The sequence below is a fragment of the Sturnus vulgaris genome, chromosome 10 (assembly GCF_052056855.1).
Source record: "Sturnus vulgaris isolate bStuVul1 chromosome 10, bStuVul1.hap1, whole genome shotgun sequence".
In the NCBI taxonomy this organism is placed as follows: Eukaryota; Metazoa; Chordata; class Aves; order Passeriformes; family Sturnidae; genus Sturnus; species Sturnus vulgaris.
Window position 1 is genome coordinate 11,750,443 of NC_142252.1, and position 25,016 is coordinate 11,775,458.

At 35.7% G+C, this 25,016-nt stretch overlaps 1 long non-coding RNA gene across 1 annotated transcript in view; it reads left to right on the forward strand.

Annotated features, from left to right (window-relative positions):
- The window catches only part of LOC148222645 (uncharacterized), a 233,473-nt gene that overhangs the window by 140,450 nt on the left and 68,007 nt on the right, over positions 1–25,016 (forward strand). Inside the window, exon 2 of the long non-coding RNA XR_015805611.1 lies at positions 8,160–8,220. This is a non-coding gene — a long non-coding RNA (uncharacterized LOC148222645). The remainder of the gene's footprint in view (positions 1–8,159; positions 8,221–25,016) is intronic.

Sequence of the window (25,016 nt, forward strand, 5' to 3'; positions counted from 1 at the left end):
CAAAATCATAAATCTAACATTTATGTGGTCTATTTTTTAAAAGATTGACACTAATTTTTTACTATAACTTTTACAAAAGATGCTTACCATGATACTTAGTTCTTTTCAAATATGCAGGAAGAATATCAGAATCATATTAAAAATATGATTCTTCTGTCATCAGAACCCCAGCAGATTCAGTATCTAGAAGTCAATTATATGGCAGGAACATATTTGACATTAGTGACTGGATTTAATGAATTCTGTCTGCTTGGAGCATAAGCAGCCTAAAATGTATCCCTAAGGCTGTATTCCCAAGAAATAAATCATGCTAATAAAGTAAGCACAGTTGTTAATATAGTGATTGCAATCATAATCCTACATTAAAAACAACAAAGAGTGCTGCTGTAATATCACTCGGATTATTTTATTTAGCCTGAGTTGCCATACCAACCATAGGAATCATGAGATCACATTTTAATTAAAGATCTCCTAGTAATTCTGATTGTAACAGCCTTAAGTACATGGTATGCGGATTTGCATACTGAGTGCAGAGGAGGTTGATAAATATACAGGTCACTAGAATTCCAGTATAATTAAAGTATATTTTGGGAGGGTAAATTCAGATTTGGTACATCAAGTAATCTCAATCTTTCATAATATTGAAATGTAAGAGAAAAAGTAAAAACAAATCTTTCTCTGGCAGTATTCTAGAAAAAGCTGGAGAAAGTAAGAAATATTGCCATGTCTTTGTACCTATGGAAATCAGCACATGGTAAGATGGTAACAATACACACCTCATTTTCTTAAATGGGGGGGGGGAATTTCATGGCTGTTGAATTTAGGAGCAACAGCTGTATAAATTGAATTAGAGACGAGGAAGCATGTTAACTGGAAAACGTCATGTGCTCCTGAGAACCAAATATCTGGTTAGGACATTTTGCATTTGAAGACCCCCAGAAAGAGTCAGAGATTTCAAACTTGCCACTGTACAGTTTAGAACACTGTCTAGTTGAAATATAAAGCCATTTATAGAAAGAAATAATTAAAAATCAGTTTTGAATTGACTGAATTCAACTCTTTCCTCTTTCCCTGTCATTAAACCAAGTACCTCAATGTGTTCCACATTAATCTAAAGTCTGGTAGCAGCAGAATGCAAAGCTGTCATTGCACTGTTCTTCCACTCAACTGCAGATACCCACTTTGTTTAAATTGGGATTAAATTGATTAAATAAACAATAGAAAGATAAAATTATTGGTCTATGGGGCAGGGCATTATATTTTTTTTTTTATGTTAGAATTTTTTTTATCTGTCCTGTGCTGAATCTGAAAATTTTAAACAAGAAATCTTAAAATACAGCCATAAATAAGGTCATGAATGTTTATTGGGTATAGTAGGGAAGGTTAGAAGTCAAGTATTGAAATAAACGCACTCAAGAATTTCTTGGAGCTATCCATTTATCACAAATACTATCAGCTTTTACTGGCAGAGTATTTGGGGTGGAAGACGTTTACACCAAAAAACCTATAACCACCACTTCTACTCAGACAGTCTTGGAAAACAGCACACAAAGCAGAAATCAATTTTGTAATTCAGCATAATCTGTAAAAGCTTAAATGTCATTGCTGAATCAATTTCCTGAATGTTATTCAGAAATATTTGCTTTGGTGATTGGAACCCACAGTTCTTCCAGTCAACCAATATATAAATCTTTTCATGTCTTTGGATCTTTTTCATGACTGTGATCTTCATGCCATTTAAAAATTCTGTGATTTCTGACTTTTTGTGGTTTCTAGTAATTACTGGAAAAGGTATGAAATAAACATTTCAAGTCCCATAGATTTATGCAATAGGATGGAGCATTAATATCCTGTTTTAAAGTAGTTTTGATGAACACATTCAACCAAACTGCTTGCCTCTAAACTGATGTGAAGTATTGGATAAAGTTTTCTACCTTTAGATAGTTCTATGTAATAGTTCTCTCTTAGTAAAGCTTGCATTAAAATGTAGCCACATTTTTTATTGCAAGCCAACCATTGCACCACATCTGCTTTTAACGTTCACATGGAGGAAATTGAGAAATAATATTCATATATATGTCAGACAAGGCTGAAATAGGAAATTAGTAGCTGAACAGGCACTGGATGATTTAGTTCAGGCTCTCTGTTGCACTGAGTGATGTTGTAATGAAAGATACAAGCATTTCAAACTGACCTGGTTATGGCACTCTTGGTATGCAATTCCAGTGAGGTATAATTGAATATCCTCCTCACAATCCATTAGCTGCTTAATTAATTGCACTAATGACATTGTCCAGCATTTTACATTTAATGACAGAAGATTTGGTTGAAGTAACAACCATCCTAAAATCTATTTGTATAAAAATTAAGTAAGATTATCCCAAGATACCACTTGCAATATGATCAACTATAAATATCTATTGCAGATTATGAGTTCACTCAATTGAAAACAATGTTTCTAAGACTTTTTTTTTTATAAATAGTGTCACATGTTTCCTGGTTATGCTATTATTAAGGTTGCAAATGCTTTTTGTAGGTTTTTTTTTTACTTAGAACATATATTCACAGAAGCACAAAAAGAAAATAAATCTAATCTGAAGTACAAAAAAAGTATATGAACTTGAATATCCTCTAATACTGACATTGAACTTTAAAAATATTTGCCATTTCCAATGGCAAGGTTAAAAGAAAAAGGAGGGGAGGGAACTGTGGCATACTGGACAGCCAGGGAAAGGAGCAGTCTGAGTTTTCTTGGGCTGCTCACAGGAAAACAGAGTTGATTCATGAGTTGTAGTCTGTTTTATATAGATTTCATTAATGTATTAGGTAGGGTAAGATATTTTGGTTAAGAGATTTCAGTTTTATGGTAGAGTTTACTATTGTATTAGCTATAGTAGATTTCATTATTATGTTAAAAAGAGTATTCTGCAGCCTCTTGTAAGGAAGAGCAACAGGTACACAAGTTTCTTGGGTGCTCGGGGTATCCTCAGGTCTCTTGGGCTGTGTTTGTTCTCCCTTGTGAGGGCCCGGCATAGGATCACAAACACTTCTCTGTTTTCTCTTTTTCTTATAAGTAAAGAAAGGGGACTTGTAGATGCACAACCTGGGAAAGTTGTTAAAACAGGAAAGCTTTGCCATGGACTGCCTGAGAAATACAAGCTTTCTCATAAGCTTGGAGAAAAACAGAAAGGAAAGAATCTCAAACAAAGATGCACCTGCTATTATTTACAGAACGTGTAGGGTGAGAAACTGTATTTGTTGTTTACAGCAAGAACATCTTGCAAGAGGTGCTGGTGTTGCTTGCTCTGAGCATTGAGCTGTGTTCCACTCTCGGTTTAGGGAGTGAGTGTAGTTCAGCAAGTGTGTGTTACAATAAAGTGTCTTTTCCTCTGTCTGGACAAGAGACATGTTGTTGTGCTTCCCTTTGCATTCCAACAGCTAATCTGATATTAACAGCAACAGGGAACAACCAAGAAGAAAATTAGTTCTGGCTCTGAATAAATTGCTGTTGTTGTGACCACAAAGGCTTCTCTCTCTGAATAAAGCACAATTATGTGAAGGTTCATTATTTCTGTATGGTTGTGGTGTGCCACCACATTTTCATAACTAATTCAAGAACAAAAGGTAATCTATTTGGATTGTAAACTTTGGTAGCTACACACACTATTCCATGAAAAATAGTGTTTATGTAATTTTCTTTGTATTTGTATTCTACCTAGTGTGTGAAAAAGCTGACAAGTAGAACTTCACTGAACTTTGTAATCTGTATTTCTATTGTCTCTAGATATTGAATTTGAATGATGAAAATTTTACAAAACATTTGTAGCAGCAAAACAAAATAGGAGCTGCAGAGACCCAAATACTCTAAAAAATGTCTGTTTTTTTCTGGTGTCTACACAAGCCCTAAACCTTTATTTTGATTGTTTCACAGGAAATGTAAAGTAAAGCCAACCTGCTATTTCTGTTTTCCAGCAGAAAACATAAAAAATTCTTATAGACAAATAAAAGTTTAAGTACAGATTAACCCCATCTAGCTTAATAAAAGAGATTGAGGGAAGCATTCAGAAAAATGCTAAACAAATATTAAACTTTCATGCTTTGATATTAAATTATAATGTAACCTGGATGAAAAATCTAATATGGACCTAGGTAGTGGAGTGCAGATACAAGATGTATCTTGTACAAGGTGCAAAAAATGCTTATAAAATAAATATTTAGTAGAATTTTTATGTTAAAATATATGCTAGTGCCTCCAAAAAGCAATGTGTACTAGCAATTTAACTAAATATGTGATTAATAATTAAAATAAATAGCTGATTAGCAGTCACATGAAGAATGTAGGACTGCCTGCATGTATATGAATGTCAATAAAAATAATCTTTGAATCATAAGAAGCTTTTAGCATCATTTAGAAATTGTTTGATGATGATGCAGAAGAAAACAGTTTTTCACATGGTATTTTCTCTCAGGCTCAAAACATTGCCTTCCAGGCAGAGCAGGTTTTGCCATTTCTGTGCCACCTTGTGCCACCAGGATAAAAGCAGTGCCATTAATGATCCCCAGGAAGTCACATTAGAGAATCTGGTATTAGTGCATTGCAATTGTTTGATCACCTGCTGCTACAACAGATGATGTGGATGAGAAGTAAAATTACATGAAGTAGAACTTTTATGTGCTGTGCAATCTCTCAAAATATGACCAGGAGAGTTATGGGCAATTCTGCAGTTAGTGACACAAGAATTTGCTAATGAATGGAATTATTCCTTGTATTTTGCAGAATTCAGATTTTCTTGCTGTGTTCCTTGAGACTGGATTCCTTTTATTTGTTGTTTTGTTGTTTGCTTATGTCATATTTCTTCTTATTATTGCATTTTTTTGGGGGGTGTTTTTGTCTAATGTGATTTTTTGAAATATCTAAATTAGACCTCTATGCCATACTAATGGGTTTAATTTTTTTTCTGGTTTCATTTATGACTTTTTTTCTTTAAATGTAGGATTTCCTGTTACACTTGGACTTTATGGACTTTTTAGTTCTCTATTAGATGCCTTTTTTCAGTCTGTTTGTGATACACTTCAGCAGTGCAAGGGCATGTGTGAAATGCAAATGCTTGCCTGGCTGTGTATTCTGCTGCTCTATTATTAATATTAATAAAGTTTTTTACAATCTTAGGGCCATATTTAATATCAATCTCAGATAATTCTACTCTGTCTAGAAGGTCTTTCTCACTGTGTCTTCCCAAGAAGAGTCATGCCCAGCTTATTCAAGTTGAGCAAGTAACTATTTCTTCTACATTTTGCATGGTCACAAAGGCTGGAGTTGTGAGTTGTTTTATGATTGAATCAGAAATTTTGTGCAATTCATCATGCCAGAGCACTCAACTAGATAAACATGGCAACAATCCACCATGGTCTTTGTTAGTTCTAACAAAACCAATTTCTTTTATTCAAATTAAATTCACTATGTTGGAGCAATGTTAACAGAAAAACCATGTAATTACTGTAACTAGGGTAATATTAAGCTTTTTGTAAGAGTGAAAAGCCATTTACAAGGTATATGTAAAAATTGTGTTGTTTGGTAGACTTTTTACCACCCTCCTGTTTCCTTGCTTTTCTAATGAAGTTATCACCATCAGAAAATCATTTAAATTTTAATTTGGAGAAGAAGCTTCTACACCTACAGCTCTTGAGTCAATGTGAAATATTTCAGCTGCTCATGCCCATGCACCATTGACAGAAAACCAGAACCAAGGCAAAGAAGGTTGGACAGCACTGTGCAGTGACTTTTAGCTTCATTAGATGGACCAGAAAAGCAAGTTTATAGGCACTTTGTGTTATGCCCAGAAGAAAGTAAACTCTAGCTCTGCATATATTGTATAAAGAGCTTTTGTGTGTTTCATGTGACCTAATTTAGGGTAAAGGCATGAATTATCCCATAGGTGTGACATTACTTGTGTATAATTTTATTTACAATAGCTAACCAAGACATATAAGTTTTCCTACTGACCATATATACATTTGATTTTTATTATAGAATAATTAGCATTTGAAACTTCATTTTTGAATGTCAATGCAGAAATTTTGATGAAGGATAATTATCATGTGCTTCGTCATTTCCATTTTGTAATTGCCCCTGCTGTTGTTTTGGGTTTTTTTATTTACTCTGGAAAATGAAATGCACAGACAATTTGGAATGAGCAAGTAATGTAGGTTAGAACATCTTCTAAAGATGTGACACATTTTCAAACAGATTAAAAGCTGCAAAAGAATAAGATCAGCAGAGTTTTGCTTGAGAAAATACAAAGAGGGCAGGAGAGGCCTCATTTGGGATTTTAAAAATGTGGTTTCTCGTCCTTTAAACCTAAAAATCAAACTGAAAAATATTCTAACAAGAAACAGAAATTTACCTTTTAATTTGACATTTTTCAGGTACAAGTGCAAAGATGAGCTTGTGTGCTATTAAGGAGTTATATAAAGGCTCTTCTGTGTCATTTTTTGTGTTACTGCAGCATAATATAATTTTGGCTAAACAAAGCATCTTGCTGTAACTAAAGTCTTCAATCTCTTTTATCATCTCCTCTACACCTGATATGCTACAAACAAAAGCTTGATGCTCATTAGACTATAAAAGCCATTGGTGCAGCTGTAAAATTGAGTATAATTTAAATATAAAACTGGGAAAACCTTGACCCTTCAGCTCTTCTGACACTGTATTTTAATGTAGTACACAAGTATGCTAAAGCAAGTGAAATACGAATGCATGGTTTTGAAAGATTAAGCTCTTGGCAGAGACACATTTCTAAATTAAAATTATTTTAATAACTCTGAAGTTCAGTTTTCAGGGCTTCCCCCCCTTTATTATGGTTTTTCACTAGAAATTAATAATATTTTTAATGTGGTGCCTAGAAATGGTTAAAATTTTTGGTTCTTTTTTTAAATCCAGATATGGCATAAGAATATTTTAACAATATCGATGGTATTATTTTGGAACAGTAAAACTGTGTAGTTTCTTCTTTAATTTTCCAGTAGCAATGTTTTTTTTTTTCAATATTATCATGTCACTTTATTTTATTTACTTGTTTCAGTCATGCAAAATTGAAATCTCTGAAGAAAAGCAAACTAAAGTTTCTAAAATGTTGGAATTTCACGAGAAAATATTAACCTGTAACTGTTTAAAAAAACTTGTTCAGCAGAGCCAAGCTTCATTTGGGCAAGACAATAGAGTGAAGGAGGAATTCATGTTATCTTTTGTATTGTCCTATGAGCATTGTTATTGTTTCACCTATAGGGATGACAGATTGACCTGATCCTTAGGTACTGGATTTGAACATTAACCTACAAAATCAATGAAATGGTGTCAGTTCACATTTTCTGAGGCTTCCCTCTAATTTAATTTAGAGACATGCATTGGCAATTGAAGCAAAAACTAAACTCTGTAATTATCATGTATAAATGTTAATGTTGCCACAATTATTTACCAATAAAACATGCATTTAACTTACATATATTTAACTCATGCATTCAGTGTTATCGTGCTCCATTTCTCGTTAGAAGTCAAGAATTGAGCCCAAAGGGTTTCTGATTTTATCAAGTAGTGCTAAGAAAAGCTGTAATCTTTCAAAATATCATACTTGGAAGATAGGGAGAAATTAAGGGTAATTTTTGGCAGGACTTCGCATTCTCATCATGTGGAATATGGAAAAGTGTTTTATGTGAAAGCACTTATAATTCTCTTCTTCTAAGAGACAAACAAAAAAATTCATTCTAGGCATCTTAAGGCACCATAAATGCAGTTATTGAAAGAATTGTATTTTATATCTGGAGGTCATGGCCATTACATAGTGCTAAATTGCATTAGGAAAAGCTCATCCATTTATTCATAATTCAAAGGTTTTCTATGTGCATTAGTCTTTCTCTATGAACAAATAAAAATATGAGAACTTTGTCCTTTTTTCCAATCAGAAAATTTTGGAATATGTAAGACCACATGTAAACAAATGATTGCAGCAATATTTTAAAATACTGACACTCTTATGACTCTGATGCTCCAAAAATGCCTGTGGTTGATTATAGGGAGTATAGAAACCAAATTTCGCCTCAGTTCTGTTGTATAGCACTCCAGAGTTACTAAATTAACATGATTTCCTCAATATTTCATTTAGGGAGTAAAAGGAGAAGAGATAGAGAAGACCAAGCCAGGCTGAAGGTGACTGACAACAAAATGTGAGTAGAAATCTATTTCAGGTTCATTTTTGTGCAATATTCATCTGTGATGAGAGCCTGCAGTGTATGAAAACACATTTGGATTTGTTAAACACATAAACCAAGAAACTAATTTTCCATGGTTCTTTGTTCCACAAATCTAATCTTGCTACATTCAATAATTTCAATGAGAGAGAGAATACACAGAAAGCTTTGGGACACAAAATTATTTCTTCAGAATGAATTCCTTTTCATATTCAAGGTGTTCAGGGATTAGTTGCACATATGGTCTCTGAACTGAACTCTAAAGCTCTGAACTCTACCCCAATGCACATTTCCTACAATCTAAAGAGGAACTAAACACCATGGAAGTCATACATAAGAGACAGCTAAATAAGTGGGAACCATTCCAAGGTAACCCAGGGGAAATGCTGAATAAAGAAGAGAGTTCACATTTAGCTATTTGACTCGTCTGTGCCAGAGAAAGAAAAGCTGGGGAGATAATAAGCTAATTTAAAGACAACATATGTTGTTTGTTGCTCTGTTGTGCATTTTCACATGCATGTCTGAGTGTTTTCCTGTCAGTGACTGCAAAATAACAAATAGTTCTTTGTTTGGATTTGCTAGAAGCATGGCCATTTAATTAAATTTTAACATATTGTGGTCTCTCCCTTTAATATATGGTACATTAGTTTTCTATGGTGCTGGCATGCTGTGGTGATGGATATCTCAGTCTATCAAATGAAGTAAACCAGGGATTTTTCATGCAGTTGTTTGGTTTTTTTTCTAGAAGTGGTGGCATTAACATTCTTTTTGGGAAGATGATTATCAAAACTTGATGTATCATTCAGTGTTAGAAATTCTCTTGTAGTATGTATACTACTCACTGCAGTAATAAATGCCTGTTACACACCAACTTTGTTAGTGAAAATACCATGGCCTTATGCAAAAACAGTCAGGCTTTGTTATCAAAGAGAAATTGTTTAAGAAACTGGAAGTCATAAACAAATTTCCATTATGGCAGTAATTGTTACCATCTTCTAAAATGTCAAAAAATAGTCTCATTTTTAAGCTTTGTATGGTCTATTTCATTTATCTTTTAATTTTTTAATCGAATTAATTTAATTTAAATTAAATAATAATAAATTATAATTAATTAATAAAAAAATAGGGTTTTTTAATTTGCGAAGTCTTGCCTTGCGCTATTTCTTATTTTGTCAGTGATCAAATTCCTTGTCCCATAATAAGTACAGCTTTAAATTTTTTTATGCAATTCTGTGTGACCCATTAATAAGGAAAATAATAAGGAAAATAAGTTTCAAACCCTCCCTTTTTCCTTTTCAGTTGGGAGGTAGTGATCAGTATGAACCAGAAGATTTTTGTTACTTTTTAATTGCTTTGCTGAAGCAGGGATTGCTTGAGACACCCTCTTGCATGTTCATATCAGGAAAATGTTCCCTGAGCATCTGCTGATTATGCTTATATCTTAGTGTTAGTGAATATGGGTGTCCTTTTCCAGATTCTCTACTGCATATACAAGTTCTGTTCCTAAGAGCTTGAAGTAAAAAATGGGAGACAACAGATAAAAAAGGAGTGGGAGGATAAAGTTGTATATTGATATTTGTACACAGGTGTAATAAGCTTTTTAAGAGACAGTTTTTCAATATTGCTATTGCAACTTTATTTTTCAATCCCTTACAGTGACCTCTTAATGAGGGATAACTTTTCTAATACCTTTTCATTGATTCTGGTGATACTCGACATTATTCTCACATTACCTTCAGGAATATACCAGGATTCAGACTGGGTTTTTCAGAACTTAATGAAATATAAGTGTGATGTGAAGAGAGTCTGAAGAAAAAGATGGAGATGTTGAGGGAAACAATGAGAAAAGAGATGTGATTCAAGGTCTGGTCTTTGTGGCTTAACTCTACAGAATTCACTGTTGCAGTTGAATTATTGCATGTATCTAGCAAAAAACCAAACATTATTATAGGAATAACATGGGATGTATTCTGAGCAAACATTTGAAGTGTGAGGGGTTGAATGAAAGTGACATCTATAGCACGGCTTTACCTAGACTGGGTGTGAAGATTAGGAGGGTTTTCCATATAGATCCTGCCCAACGTGGAAAGAGAGGACGAAGATGGGTCTTTTACATACCTGCAGTATATGAATTTTAGAACTATATCACTGAGTCTCATACTCCAAGGACAGAATGTGTGTGGACAGCAATGTAAGTAAAAGATTTATGTACAACAAATATTTCTGTGAATGTGTACAATGTGCTGTAATGCAGAATTACTTCTGAAAGGACAATCTTATGCAGCTTGATAGGTGTTCTACACTCTCCTGCTCATTAATTCAAATTTACTACACTTTGTTTCCTTCTTGGTACTTTAAAAAGATTATTTAAAGGGATATTGAAATACTGGAGGTAGATAAGAAGCATTTTCAGGCTGCAAACCGCAGAGGTAATAGTAACATTTAAGTAGGTAGCACTTGCCATAAATGATCGTTCATTGATGGTTTGGGGTGTTTTGTCAGACAGTAAAATGTATAATTTATGACATTTTTTTCCACCTAGTTTTGCTGCACAGTCTTGATTTTTATGTTATGATATGAAATCTTTACCGAATTCTGCTTTTAATTCTGTTAGAAACACTTAACTTACTAACTTAACTAACATAGCTTTTGCAGCAATTTTCTGGTGGAACAACTCCAGTACTCCTGATTTCAGGTACTGCATCAAAGGGTGTCCAGCCCAAAGGGATGATAAGCAGTTAACAAACCATGCCTCACCTAGAAGGAGCTGTTGCTGCAAGTAGAGGATTATTTTGCTGTGTATATGGTGATTGTCATAGTGACAACTTAGGTGCCTCACAACCAGAGTTTGCAATACTGCCCTGGCTTCTCAGTCTGCCACCTATATCAACACTTCTCCTCACTTCATCTTTAATACAGCAGCACACTGAGTTTACTGACCCAGGCTGAGACGTTCCTAATCACCTGTGTAACCTGTTCATTCCCTAGTTGTGTTGATTTAGTAGGAAATACAGGGTTTTCAGAAAAGCAAAGTGCCAAATCCTATTTTTTTTGCTTAGCTTCACTGCACTCGCACTAAAAGGATTCTCTCATCCATAAGAACATGGTGATGTTTATTTTCCAGAAGTAGAAGATATGTGCTGGATGGATTTTTTTCTGTGTCAGAATGTTGTGGTTTTTTCCTTTTTCCTTCCTGCATCAGGTAACAAGGGTGTTTCTCAGCACTCTGTGGCAGCAGAGTTTGGCAGAGGTGACAGAGGTGGTGATGCTGCACAGCAGGCTAATCTAAGCAAGCCATTAATGCAACCCTTGGTAGGGTGGGAGTCAAGATTAAAAGTTACTTCAATTTTCTAATCACTGGGAGGGCTACTTCCAGTAGGGCTGTTTGGTGTGGCAAATGGTAACACCAGGAACTGTAAATAACAAGAATGTGTTTGATCTGACTGGGAGCTGAACTTTTGCCTTCCTAATGCATCACACAAGGCATATTAATATGCTAAAGATTGTGGCTGTGATTCCCTGAGCATGTGTATTTGCAGCTGCTTTTTAATAGAGTGTGCAATGCAGAGATGACTGGTTGGAGGCTGCCTGCTTGGCAAGGTGTTTTATCTGTGATGTGTCTTAATCTAGTCATCTTGCTTTCAAAGTGAAAAGAAAATTTACTTCAAGGAGCTCAAAAAATAATCCTCAAGTCTTTTTCTATTCTTTGACTTTAATATAATCCTTACATTCACACTTCACATTCACAAGTCCTTTAAAAGGACTCAATAATTATTTTTGCTCTTCAGACCTATCAAATACTGTATATGATTTGTGTAATCTACTGAAGTTCTCTGTGGTTGTTTTAAAATGCTGGTCCTAACACAGTTGACCTGGATAAAATATGTAATAATTCACATTTTGTGGTTAACCAGGACAGAATTATAATAATGCCAAAGTCTATTAAAGTGAAAGGCTATGCTTTTATCACTTAAAGGTCAGTGAAGTCCTCTACTATGACATCTGTGCTCCAGTATTGTGTTCTTAATCTTTATGTTTTCATATGGACAGATACTGGTGCATTATGTTTTGAAATTGATCGTGAATTTTAGGGAAAGAACATTACAAAATAATTCAGGTTTAACATTTTTATCATGAACTAACTTGCTATCGCCAGCTTTCTGTAATTTGACTGCTTTTGCCCTTCAGCAATGATTACACTTTTCCCTAATTTTGTCAGACAGAATGGTAATAACCTTAGGCAATTATGCTAAAATAACTTGTCAGCTACTCATTGTTTTATTTTGAATGTATTAAGAAATTAAATGCTCCAAAATGCAACCGACTAGAGAGCTGAATTTGTTATTCACGGGGTGTGTTCAGAATACACTGTGGCTGTTTGTGTGCCCCAGCTGCCCAACAGGACAGGTGTGACAGCCCCAGGGCTCCCACCCTGCTCACCTCAGCTCAGCCAGGCACAGGGACAGCAGGGGACATGTCTCGTTTCCTGGAGGAAATTTATCCCAAATTTTCTTGGGAGCTCAGAAGGGAGGAGCTGAGGAGCAGGAAGGAAAGCTGTGGTGACTGATGGCCCGAGGAGTTCAGTAGGAGCTGTTGTTTGTGGCCTTAGGTCACATCACCCTCCACGACAAAATGCTCACACAGCCACAAGAGCTGATGTGCTGGAAGGCTCAGTGAGTCTCTCCTGATCCAGCTGGATCACTGCAATGGTGACTCTTCTCACCATCCAGACAGCACTTGACCATGCTGCTTGAGAGGCTTGGTTCCCCAAAAAAGTGTTGCCCTATTGTGGTTATAATGTGTTCTTTTAACAAACATGAAACATGCACATGCAAAGACAACCTCATCTCATTGTCAAACTGCACCTCCACTTTGGACATGCTGGGCAGAAAGAACCAAGGCCTTTGGTGGCTGAGCAGTGCTCCACAGAAGGTGTCTGAATACCCTGGGCTTTGTTTCTCGTGTAAAGGGAAATAAGGGCAGCAGTGTTTTGGTCTGTGAGAGGCTCCTGGCCTTGCTCAGTGCGCTGTGTCTCCTCCCTGTGTCTGGGAGAGCTGATTCATGTGAAACAGCAAAGGACACCTTTCACTGAGATGCTTTATACACTAAAAGCATCGTGCCTGTTCCACAGCACATTTCTTTCAAGTTTTACTTTGACTAGGAGAGTATCTTATTATCAACAGCCTTTGAAAATGTGCTTTTCAGGTAATTTTCACAGAGCTCATTGACATTGTTCCACTACACACTGCAGCATTCTTTCAAAAATGACATACTGCCATCAGGAATGAATATGATAATGTGGCAATTCTAAGAGAATCAATATTCCAGTGCTTGAAATAACTAGTGTGTGAAAATCTGGTGGTTTAAAAAAAACAGGATATGTTTCATCTCACTTTATCTCTTGATAAATAACTGACCATTACACCTCCTTGTTCTCTTTCATGATTATTAACAGCTGAGACATACTTCTTGTAATATCTCTCTATAAATAATTCTGGCTCAGAAGTTTGTTTCTTTTATAAATTAAGCCATCCAAAAGTGATAGCTCACTTCTCTATAACTAGAATCTGTCTCCTCTAGGGGCAATTTGTCTTTACAGCAGCTAACCCTTAGGCATTATTTATTTCATAACGTTTTATTAATCATCTTTGCCGGTTTTTCTCAGTCTTTCTCTTCCCACAGTCTTCTACAGTCAGAGCACCCACCAAGTTTTCCAAATATTTATACTGCTGGTTTTAGAGGAAGAAGAGTTGTCTGAGAGACATTTTTATATTAAACTGATTGTTTAAATACCAATCGTCAGGGATTTCTTATGGAAAACTCAGATCTGAATTTTGTTGTAGAGTAGGGAATGCCTGCTGTGTGAAGTCGGTCTGTATGATGGGGTAGATACAAAATCACTGTGGTTATCCTCTGGGAAAGACAACTGCAAGGAAGGAAAATTAATGTGAAAAAAAGATGACAAAAACTAGCCTCAGTGCTTTTGAGGTTTTTTTGCACTGGCTAGAAAGGAAGAAGTTTCCTGGTTAGAATGTCTTACCAAGCCTCTTGTGCCAACTGTTCAGTCTCAGTGTCAGTGACCAGAGTAAGAGACCTGCATTTGAGGACCATCCCCTGCCATCCTCAGCCACCATGCCCGGTGGAGCTGTGATTGCTCAGTGAGAGGATGGACTCTGTGAGGGCAGGTGGGTGCAACCAGCACCTGATCCTTTGCCAAAGCTGTACAGGCAGCACTGAGCAGAGATAGGAAACTCATAGTAAGAGTGACATGACAGAGCCTGGCATGGTCAGGAGACACACCATACTGGTATAGCCCTGCATTTAAGATAGATTTTTGGGGTTCCTTTTACATTAAACAATTAAAATATGCCTTAGACAATTCAGTGCTGTCCTTGTAGCCATAACTCATGCTGGCAGAAGTGCAGTTCATGTGCTCAGTGCAAGTCTTTAACAGACTATTTTAAACATTATTGAGCCACGTGTTGCTGATAGTTGTCTTATTTCTTTTATATCAATTAAGAAATTTAATCAAATGGATATTTTTATAGCTCCAAACAGTCTGAATAATTCATAAGCTGCATTTTTACCTTGCTGTCTCTACAAATGTCTCTACTAATGTGTTATAATTAGAAAAGAATATTCTTAATTTTTTTGCTGTATGCATTGTTGAAGAAAAGAACATTGGAAAATCTACATAAGTGCCGGCATTTGGGGGAGGGCATTTCATGTATTACTTATCAGGTTTTTTTCCCAAAACTGGTGATTAGTGAACAACAAAGAGAATTTCCTGTGACAAGTCTATGCTGTAATTTAATTTCAAAAAAAGAAAATTTATCAGTGCTTCACCTCAGCATATGCTCTTTAGTTCAGAAAAGTTATCTGGAATTTATAGGAAACCAGTGAGGTTGACAAGGATTAGCAATAATAACCCTACTTGGGGTCCATCTTATTTCCATGGAGATGAATATATGTATCTGTATACAGACACACAAATGCATATATAGTTTTATTTATATGTGAGCAGCAGGATTTTTAAATTTCACACTATTGACTTAAAGGATCTGCTTAGCTTGCGAGTAGAATTATTTATTCTGATGTTAATTACCGGGCAACTAGAAAGAAATAGAGTTGTCAGATTTCAAGGTGACAAGAAATCCCACTCAAGACCATCATCAAATGTGCCTACAAACGTCTGTCAGTAAGGACTGAATCTACCCATAAAAGCCTTCAGTGTAAAAAATTCTACAAACTTCATATAGTCCATTCCTTGCCTCTCTGTACTTTGAGAAGGCTTTTCCTGATGCCTGTCTTGTACCTTTCTTGCTGCAATTTAAAGCTTGTTGTTAGTTTTCCTATCAGTGGTAGAGATCTCATTTTCCCCTTCAATTTTGCTGTGTCACTTCAATCTTCTCTGTGCTAACCTAAAATTATGATACCTGGTAATGCTTCCCCTATCTTCTTATTCACTCTGTAATAGAGCACATTTTCCTTTATTACACAAGGTCCAAGTTCTTCACCCTGCAGTATCTCAAAAACTGATTTGCATACCTCATCAATATCCTCAGATTTGGTGAATAGTCCATTTAAAATATAGGGTTTTTTCGTTTGTTTTCTTCCCTGCTGACATTTCAGCTTTATGAAAGGCCAACTTCTTTAGTCTTTTATTTATGCCATGAACCATTTTCTCATTAGATTTTGTTACTGCATATTCTGAATTTTTTTTAATACAGTGCTAGAAATTGTTCTCCTAAAATGTTTTTTAAGCTTTCATTATCTGGAATTGGGTATTTAATTCTGTATTGTCTAAACTTGTATGATACTGAGAAGTTCCTTCCTTCAGCTCTGACATATGAATATTTTGTATAGCACATGCTTCTCACAATAAAATTGATTTTTTTTAGTTTTATTCACTTTCTCTCCTAATCCCACAATTAATTTTTCCCTAATGCATCTAATTTCCCTTGTGCATCTAATTTTCTTATGCCATTTCAAAATACTGTTTTCCTTTTGAATTTTTTTCTCCATATCAGAAAACCATCAGAAAATGTTTGTGTTGATTTGAGTTAAATTGGTGAGATCCTTACTTGGTCGATTTCTTCAAAGACAGCAAAATCTCATATCTCCCCTAGAGCCATTAAACCTGAAAGCTGTAGTTTGTTTTATACAGTTATTTTCCTGTACCATTCTAACAGTGACTCACTTCCAGGTGCAAGGGCAAGTAGATTATTTCAGTTTTGCCATCAGGATGCAAGAATTTCTCTACTAGTCCAAATGCAGGTGAAGAGAGAAGTATTTTCCTGTTTATCTGCTGATGGAATAGACGATAGATCAAAATCTGGGAAGAGGTCTTCATTTTTCTTTTGTCATGTTAATTGTTTTGGTTTCTGACTCCCTAGAAAATGAATTGCAGAAATGCCAATGCTCTGAAATGAATTCTCTCTGAAATTAATATTCTGTTGCTGTGTCTGTTTAATCAGACCAAGCAGTATTTGTGCACTGGTTTTGCAGGAGCTGAAAGTGCTGGTTTTGTCTGATTACCCTTTTCTCAGTCCCTGATAGAATGGTCACTTTGGAAGAGAGATTGGTATACTCTACCCAATTTGCAGATTCAGGCATTAACTTGTGTCTTCAGGCTTTGAAAGGGTAATGGCAAAGAACTGCTTATAAATCTTAAGTTAATTTAGGATATTTAGTCTTCTGTCTCTTAGATGGATATACTTTGGCACTTTAATTAACTGCTTGTTAATTCTAGACTTTCACGTTGTTCTGTGCAGTGACTTTAAATAAGATATGCCTATACTGAGACTATATTAAAGGGCATATTTTAGTGGTAAATAGATTCCAACTTCATGTTTTATGCATCCCATAGATCATGTGGCTTGTGACTCAAAACACACAAGACATGTTTCTGGGGTTTCACATACTGTAAATAAATGTAATACAAGCTCCTTGCACAAACGTGCTACAAAGTAATCAGCACCAGGAAAGCTAAGAAGCTAAATGATACTTGGAAGCCTGTAATTAATATTAATCTCTTGCATGCCAGAACAAGTGATTAAACTACTCCACCTCTTTTGCTGGATACGTAAATCTGGCTGAATGCAACATCCTATGACAAACACACAACTGCAGCAGCCACTGGTAGAATTTAAATATGGAGCAAGGGGTTCAGAATTTAAGAAAACCTGTGAGTAGTTTAAGAATTTAATAATCTTAAAGCTTGTTTTCATTTATAGTAGGAAAGGACAGAGATTATACATTTGTTTTCTGTGAACTGGTCCAGGCAGACATCTCATCTCCTGTATTCTCTTTCAGAGTGTTTTTCCTCAAATTAAGAAAAACAACGCACAGATTTTTTGGTAAATATTGCTGGACAGTACAAGTCAGTACTGTAAAGCATGTGTTCCAGACTTCTCTCTGTTTTCAGTGTGAGAAAGGATAAAAACATTTCATTTTCAGAGTACTTGCATAATTTGCATTGTGATATTTCCAAGTATTTTTTACCAACATTTGCATGAATTGGGAGAGTGTGAAAACACCATTTTGTTTTCAGTTTTTACAAATATTTTATATTTAGTATATCAGATCCCTATTTTCTCAAACTTTCTTAGAAATGAAATTAAGTCTAATTAATCAGTCTGTAGCATGTCAGTAAATTTTTAGTTTAAATTTAAGAGGTGACTTCCTTTCAAGTATCTCCCTGTTTTCTATATTTTTATCTGTATGATTTTGCAATTACTGGAGCAATATGAACAATTTGATTCTGGAGAAATTCTTCCCATGGGAATTTTATTTGGTGTGATATACTCATGATGTTTGGTTAAGAATAACATGGATAGAGCTTAATTTTCATGTTCAAACTAGGGCTGGATTTGATATGTTCATTTATTTTATTATTTAGTAATATTCCCTTTAGGTTTTTGCCAAGGCCTAAGATTAACTGACCATCTGTCTATTTTGCTAAAAGCAATATCTGCTACTCATTACTGGCAGTTAATTTTCTGGCAAAAATTCACAGAATGTGGTCTGGTGTTCTGATTTATTTCAGTGACACTTACAGAAATCTAGCAAATCCAATCAGAGAATTCAAGGATACTCAGCAGAAAAGAAGCGTCGGGAAAAATTTTCACAACTGCCACTATCCAAAAATACGGCAGTGATATGCTTCTGTGTTGTACCACTTGCCCAGCTTTACTCTGTATAGTTCAAACTTTTATTAGTTATTTCCAACAGGAAGGCGTAGCATCACTCGACACAGGTCTGCAATATTTATGCCTGGGTGAAGGATCTCGTGCCTGCAGAGTGCACTAGGAATAGGAAGGGATTTGACTCCCAGGTGTGAAGTACTATGGACTTACATCCATTCTTCCATTAAGTCATTATGTCATAAATACGTAATAAAATATGTCATAAATGTGGGCTTAAAAGCAAAATGATAAGTGGAGATAATCAGCTGTTCTCTGTTTAACTTCTCAAAACTTATAAATTATTCAAATATTTCATTTCCCCTGAGAAGTATCCTGAATACTTAGAGATAAATAAACCACATCAATTTCAGCAGAATCCACCATTTGAATTTTAATATTATTGCATTTTGTGCAAATTTTTTAAATCTTCTGATTTTTCTCATTTCATTTTTGTTGGCGTATTTTCAGTTGTCACTTTTTTGATGTGTGTTCAGTTAAGATTATGATATTCTGGTCAACAAAGTTCTTCACAAAGCTGCTGCCAGTAATTGGTGCTTGATTCTTTTGTCTTTTAAGAATTTGTCTCCTTTTTGCCATTACTTTGGAGTTTAAAGTGAACTCAGTGCCAGTGCATAACATCTGCACTTCTTCCCAGACACAGATATTTTTACAATAACGATTCTCCTCCAGGGAAGTGAGTAAGAGTTTCCTCTGCTGTTCCTTAGTTCTAACCAGCACATCACATTGTAATTACTGGAGTTGCTTATTTCTGACGAAAAAACATCTTTAGAGCATCTGAGGCTATGCTGTGCTGTGGATTGTGGTTTATATTTAAGAATGTCTGTGTTAACTTTAGATGTAATAAGAGTTTAGAAACATCTGTGTAGCTCCACTTAATCTTTAATCTGTTTTCTCCATGGATTTATTTTCTGAACATGATCATGTTGGTGCTCACTGAGTAGCACATTCCTGTCATGCACAGGGATGGTCTCTCAAGCTGCTTGTGTGGCTTCTGTCAGAGCTGGCCAGAGCCTGGAGCATTCAGCACTGACACCCAAGGCTCTCGTGGTCACCCTGGGCAGAAAGCTGTGCCAGCCTGGGCTCAGCATCTCAGTGCCAGCCCGGGCTCAGGGCTGGGGCAGATGTCCTCAGCAGGCAGAGCAGCAGGTATATCCTAACACTGCAAGTCTGGAGACAGAATCTCCCCCTGGGACGGTTACTGTGCATTGGCAGTGGGTCGATGTCGCTGTAAGGTCAGGGAGGGGTGAAAAAATACAGGAACAAGGGGGCTTCATCTAGAAAGTAGAAGTGATTTATTGCAGGAGTAGGCACATTTTTATAGACTGGTTTGCTGAACCAAGGATAGAATAAGCTCATTGGGCCAAGGAAGGCAACATTTCTTGTAAACGTGCTCTTACTAAAATATCACGTTCCTCACACACTCATCCTGTCCACAACATCAGGTGCTGAACTTTGTTAATAATTCTTTCCCTTCTGTTTTCCTTTGACTAGCTTGGGAAAACTCAAACTTGCTGTTTTCCCTGGCTCTCACCAGCATCCACAGGTTTTGATGTGATATCCCCATGCTTACTAATAAACACAGTAGGCTTGTTTTGTTTACCTGTGCATAAAAGGCAATCAGAAACACTTTGAGTAGCTTTTCTATCATTTGGACATTTGTCTGAGCCTTTCTATACACACTGCAGGAGAACATCAAAGAAAATAAGCAAAACCATGCTAAGGTAGCTGTGTTGCCTTTTGGATGTGCTGTGTAGACACAAAGGCTTGCTCAGGAGTCTCTGCCATGTTTCTGTGCTGCATTGTGTGCATAGTCCAGGGCCTCAGTTTGTCAGAAAGTCATAAAGCATCTTAGTTTTGTCAATAATTTTACAAAGCTTATTGGCAGCAGAAAAGATTGGTATGCAATTAAATTTTATTCCAAACTTGGTTATATAATTATGTGTAAAAATGAAAAATCAAAGCACATCATCAAAAAAGCCAATATAATCAGGAAATTAAATTAAAATATTTACATGTCTGATGGAAAAGCGGCTGTCTTGCTTCCATTATATCAGAATATCTTGGTCTTGATAGTAAAAGTGAAACTGAACTTCTGCAGTGCACATTTTAATGACTAAAAAGGTTTCTGCATTTGAGAAGTCAGTTAAATGGTACATAAAAATTCCAAAAACTGCATGCACTTGAGTGTGTGCAATGTCCTTCTACGTCAAAAAAAGAAACAAAAAAAAAACCCCAAGAAAAACCCACAAAAAAACCAAAAACTTAACCAACCCCCCCCCCAAAAAAAAAAAAAAAGATTGCAGAAGCTCAATTTCACTTCCAATATTTACTGTTACCAGTATTCTGAAATGCTTTCACAAAGAATTAACAGCATGGAGGAATTCTATTTATCAAAGCAGTTTATTTCTGCTGCTCAAACATATATGTATCAAAATTTTTATATTTTAATTCAAAATTAATAATTTAATTCAAGATTAATGATTCATTCAAATGAAAGAACAGCAAAGCAATTATTCCTTCCCTCCCACAATCAACTTGAGCTTTTCAGAGGTGTTGCAGAAAGAGTGTGAAATATTTTCATTTTACTGACATTATATGACACTTTGCAGGTGTTCTTAGACTCCAATCATCCACGACATTCACATATGCTACACACTGGGAACAGTCCCTTTGAAGTTAATTGGGTTTTACCTGTTTACTCCAGCAGAGAGTGAAACCCTGTTTACTCAATTTTAAATTAAATATAAGCATATTTAAATACAAAACTGTGCTTTAACTCCTGGTAGTTCTATTATGCATGTTGTAGGCTTTCTCAATTAAAATACATCCAATTAGATGTATTTAAAGATGAAATCATCCTCTGAGGCATTGGGTGTAGAAATGGATTAAAAACTAATTAAACATAAGCCTCTCGAGACCTAAATTACTTTTCCCTCCCCCTAAAATCAGATATATGTCTAAATAAGAAGAAGATCTGAAGGTTAGTGAAAACCTCAGGGTTCTTGGCTTTTATTTGCTCTCAGATCACCTGATCTGGGCTATTCAGTTCCATCATACAAAACGTATCCTGTTTAGTTTTTTGAGGACTGAAAAGTGATTTCAGGTCAAACAGTTGTATTATTATTAAGGTTAAATAAGCATTTTTAGGTGTTTTTTCTTAAACAAAGTAAGAAAGCTACAATTGAACTTTTCCAGAGGAGTGGAATCTAAGCTAAAGCATGACACTATATACAGAAAAACTCCATCAATGAATAAAATGAAAGCATCAGAACTGCCAGAAAAAGAGATTTCTTTTTCTCATATGTGATTGTGGATGTCTGCTTGGGGGTGAACAGAAGTTGAATTGATTGAATGACTTTACAGAGAAAACTTCATTACTTTGAGAGCTAGTTTGAAATAAATTGGACAAAAATTAAATTTCTATTATGTAATGGGCCAGATCATATGAGATTTCCACTCAGTAGGAGCTGGGCATTCAATATTACCCACATCTTAGCTCAAAGGCACCTGAGCTCAATTTATATAACTTGTACTACTGGAAAAGCACACTTTTATTAAGGATCACCAATATGTTTATACCTGGAGGATATGAATTTGTATAATTAGGATTTAAAAGACCAAAATATATTTTAAGTGATATTAAAAAGTGAATCTCATGCAGTGCACCATGGTGCATGGTGTAAAAGCAAGATATCACTGAGCTGAGAGCGAAAAAACCTGGAATTACTTTTAAGATGAAGTGTTGGATCCAGATGTTGATGAATGAGCAGGTGTTGGAGAGGGACACAGGCAGAATGGAGAGTGGCTGCCATGGGATCCTGCAAACCTGCAGCTGGAGGTAGCCAGGTCCAAAGCTGTGCTCAGCTTGGAGCCATTTGATTGCTGCTATGCCTGTGCTCAAGGAAAGCAGAGAGTGACTCAAGAAATCACAACCAATTTATGTCCATGAGAGGAAGCTGTGAATTTCAAAGTCACATTTATGCACAGAAATTGCACTTGACATTGTGGCAGCACTTCAGATCTCTCTTTTTTTTTTTTTTTTTTTTTTTTTTAAGGGGTACTTTGCTTACATTTGAAATGGTACCTGAAATGTCTCTTTGATCCTCATAGATATGATCAAATTTTGCTTATTTGTGCCATAGCAACGCCAGCACTTCTCAATTTCACTAAAGTAAGATACTGATGAGAATGTGACCTAAACCTCATAGGAATCTGCAAAAGGGCAGCAGCATTGGAAAGGACAGATTTGTCCCCAGATTGCCACCACCTTTAGTGACAGTGGTGTTCCTGACGAAGGTCTTGCTTGGCAGTGAAATCCTAGCTAACAGATAGCTGTTTAAATTACTTGTGAAACAAATACATTTCATTTTAATTTTTGTACAAAATCTCTATAAAACTATTATTTTTTTTGCAATGTATATTCCTATTGCAAAACTTTTTCCATTTGTTTGTTTCTTTGGGCTTTTTTTTTTCATGTTTATTTAGTTCTTTCTAGTGGGGCACTTGCAGTAATTCCAGTGAGATTTTCAAACCAATAATATTTACTCAGGAGGGAGCTGTGATTGATAGACCAGCGCTCCAATATTGATGCTGAGAGAGCAGGGGACAATTCTTTATTAAGCTAAGTAGCTTTGGAGCTGGAAATGCAGCAGGGGATGTGCTTTGGGAGGAATGCATTCTAGAGAGAAAACTCTGCTGGCACAGCCCTGGCATGCAGCAAGACAGTGGCAGGTGGACGGAATGAAGGGGCTTGCCTTGTGAATCCCTGACAGCTCTGTCGGGTGTACTTGGGAAGTAAAAATATCACTAAACTGGAATTGAGGAGGAGTCATGATGTGTTTTCACTGAGACTGCCTGAATGTTTCAGTCTAATTCCCAGATATTGCTGTCCTCTGTCCTTATCCCTCCAAATGCTTTAGAAGGTTTGCAAGTTCTCTAGTCATGGCCACAAGGATGAACACCACCAGCAAGGGACACAAATCAATACAGAAAATATTTTCCCCCTTCCATGGGACAGTGCCCTAGGGGCATGACCCTAAAGGGAACAGTGCCACATGACTGTAGTTAATGACTGAGGTCGTCTTTAACAGATCAGAGTATGTTATATTGTGGACTTTTATACTGTCTCAGACCTCTCTTAATATTTACATGTTTATTATTCTCCAATTATTATATATAGACCTCTTTGCAGCTATTCATATATGTTGATGCTAACCCAAGAAATAACAAGATGTTCAGATTATGCTTTGGGTTATAATTTGGGGTCTTAAGGTACAAAACAAGGACATTAAACAGAGATTGTTGTTCTTGATGTGATTAAAAGTGATTCCCATTGTTACTATAGTGTGGTTTTTAATCTTTTATGTAATACTTTAAGGCAATGTGTTGAATAGAAACCATAACACTATTAATTTAGTGTAGCACTAAAGCCTCAGGAGGAAATGCTAAATAACATTTAGTAATGGGTTTTATAACAAATTTATGGAGCTCCTTATGTGAGCTTTTCACTCTTTTTCAATGCTAATGTTGGTATCCATTAGCACTGAGATGTTCTTCCTCGTGATACAATAGCTATGGCATCTACATACACAGACTCCAAATAATCTAATGCTTGTTGGAGGCAATAGAAAGAATTCACGGGTGTTAAAACAAAACCAGCTTTAAATACAACACACTGCTTTTCCTTGTTCTTGAACATGAATTAATATTTTCTATCTATTCTATCACTAGACACCACAAAATAAGGCCAAGGTCATCAGTGTGCCTAAAATAAGCTTTGTACTGGGTGTGAGGAGCAGAGAGTGACATATTCCAGTTGTATTTTAAGAAGTTCACTGGCTAAGTGGTCATAGAGCATTATTCCATAAGGCAGGAAGGAAGACAATGTAATAACAGGCATGACCAATGCTCTTGAAAGCAAGATTCAGTGGTCTCTGACTCTATTTTCTTTACAGATTGTCCTGTAGCTGAGTGAAAAGTGTTTCTGTCTCCACTAGACATGAATTCATATTCCCAGAAATGATGAGGCAAGTAGGTATTCAAGCTTCCCCTCTGCAAATGATTCTGTGTAGGACAAATTTGTTTACAATGTTCTCAAGTCTCTGAGATTGGGAATGAAAATGTAAAAGACTTTGTTTCGATGTATGTGCAACCACTACCTTTAGTCAGGAGTTAAAAAAAAAAAAAAAAAAAAAAAAAAAAGTTAATACTTCAAGCTAAAATACACAGCCAAAAATGCTCATAAATGGAATTTCTCAGTTGGGAGTTCAGTCAATTAATTAATTATTTAACTTGACAAAACATTCAGTGAAACAGAACATTTTCTGCATTAGACAAACTTGTAGGCCTCCTTCATGAGATTTCTATGATTTTTAAGGTTGCTTTATGCTAAGAAATAAGACCTGCAATTATTAGAGAATGTCTTTTTCTGTAGGTCAAACATCTGTTTAATACATACATCTCAGAGACTCCTCTGTAATGACAGTTTTGACATAACAGTATGGTGATGATATAAATAATACTTCTTTTTAGAGTATAAGTTTATACTAACTTTTAATTTCCCCT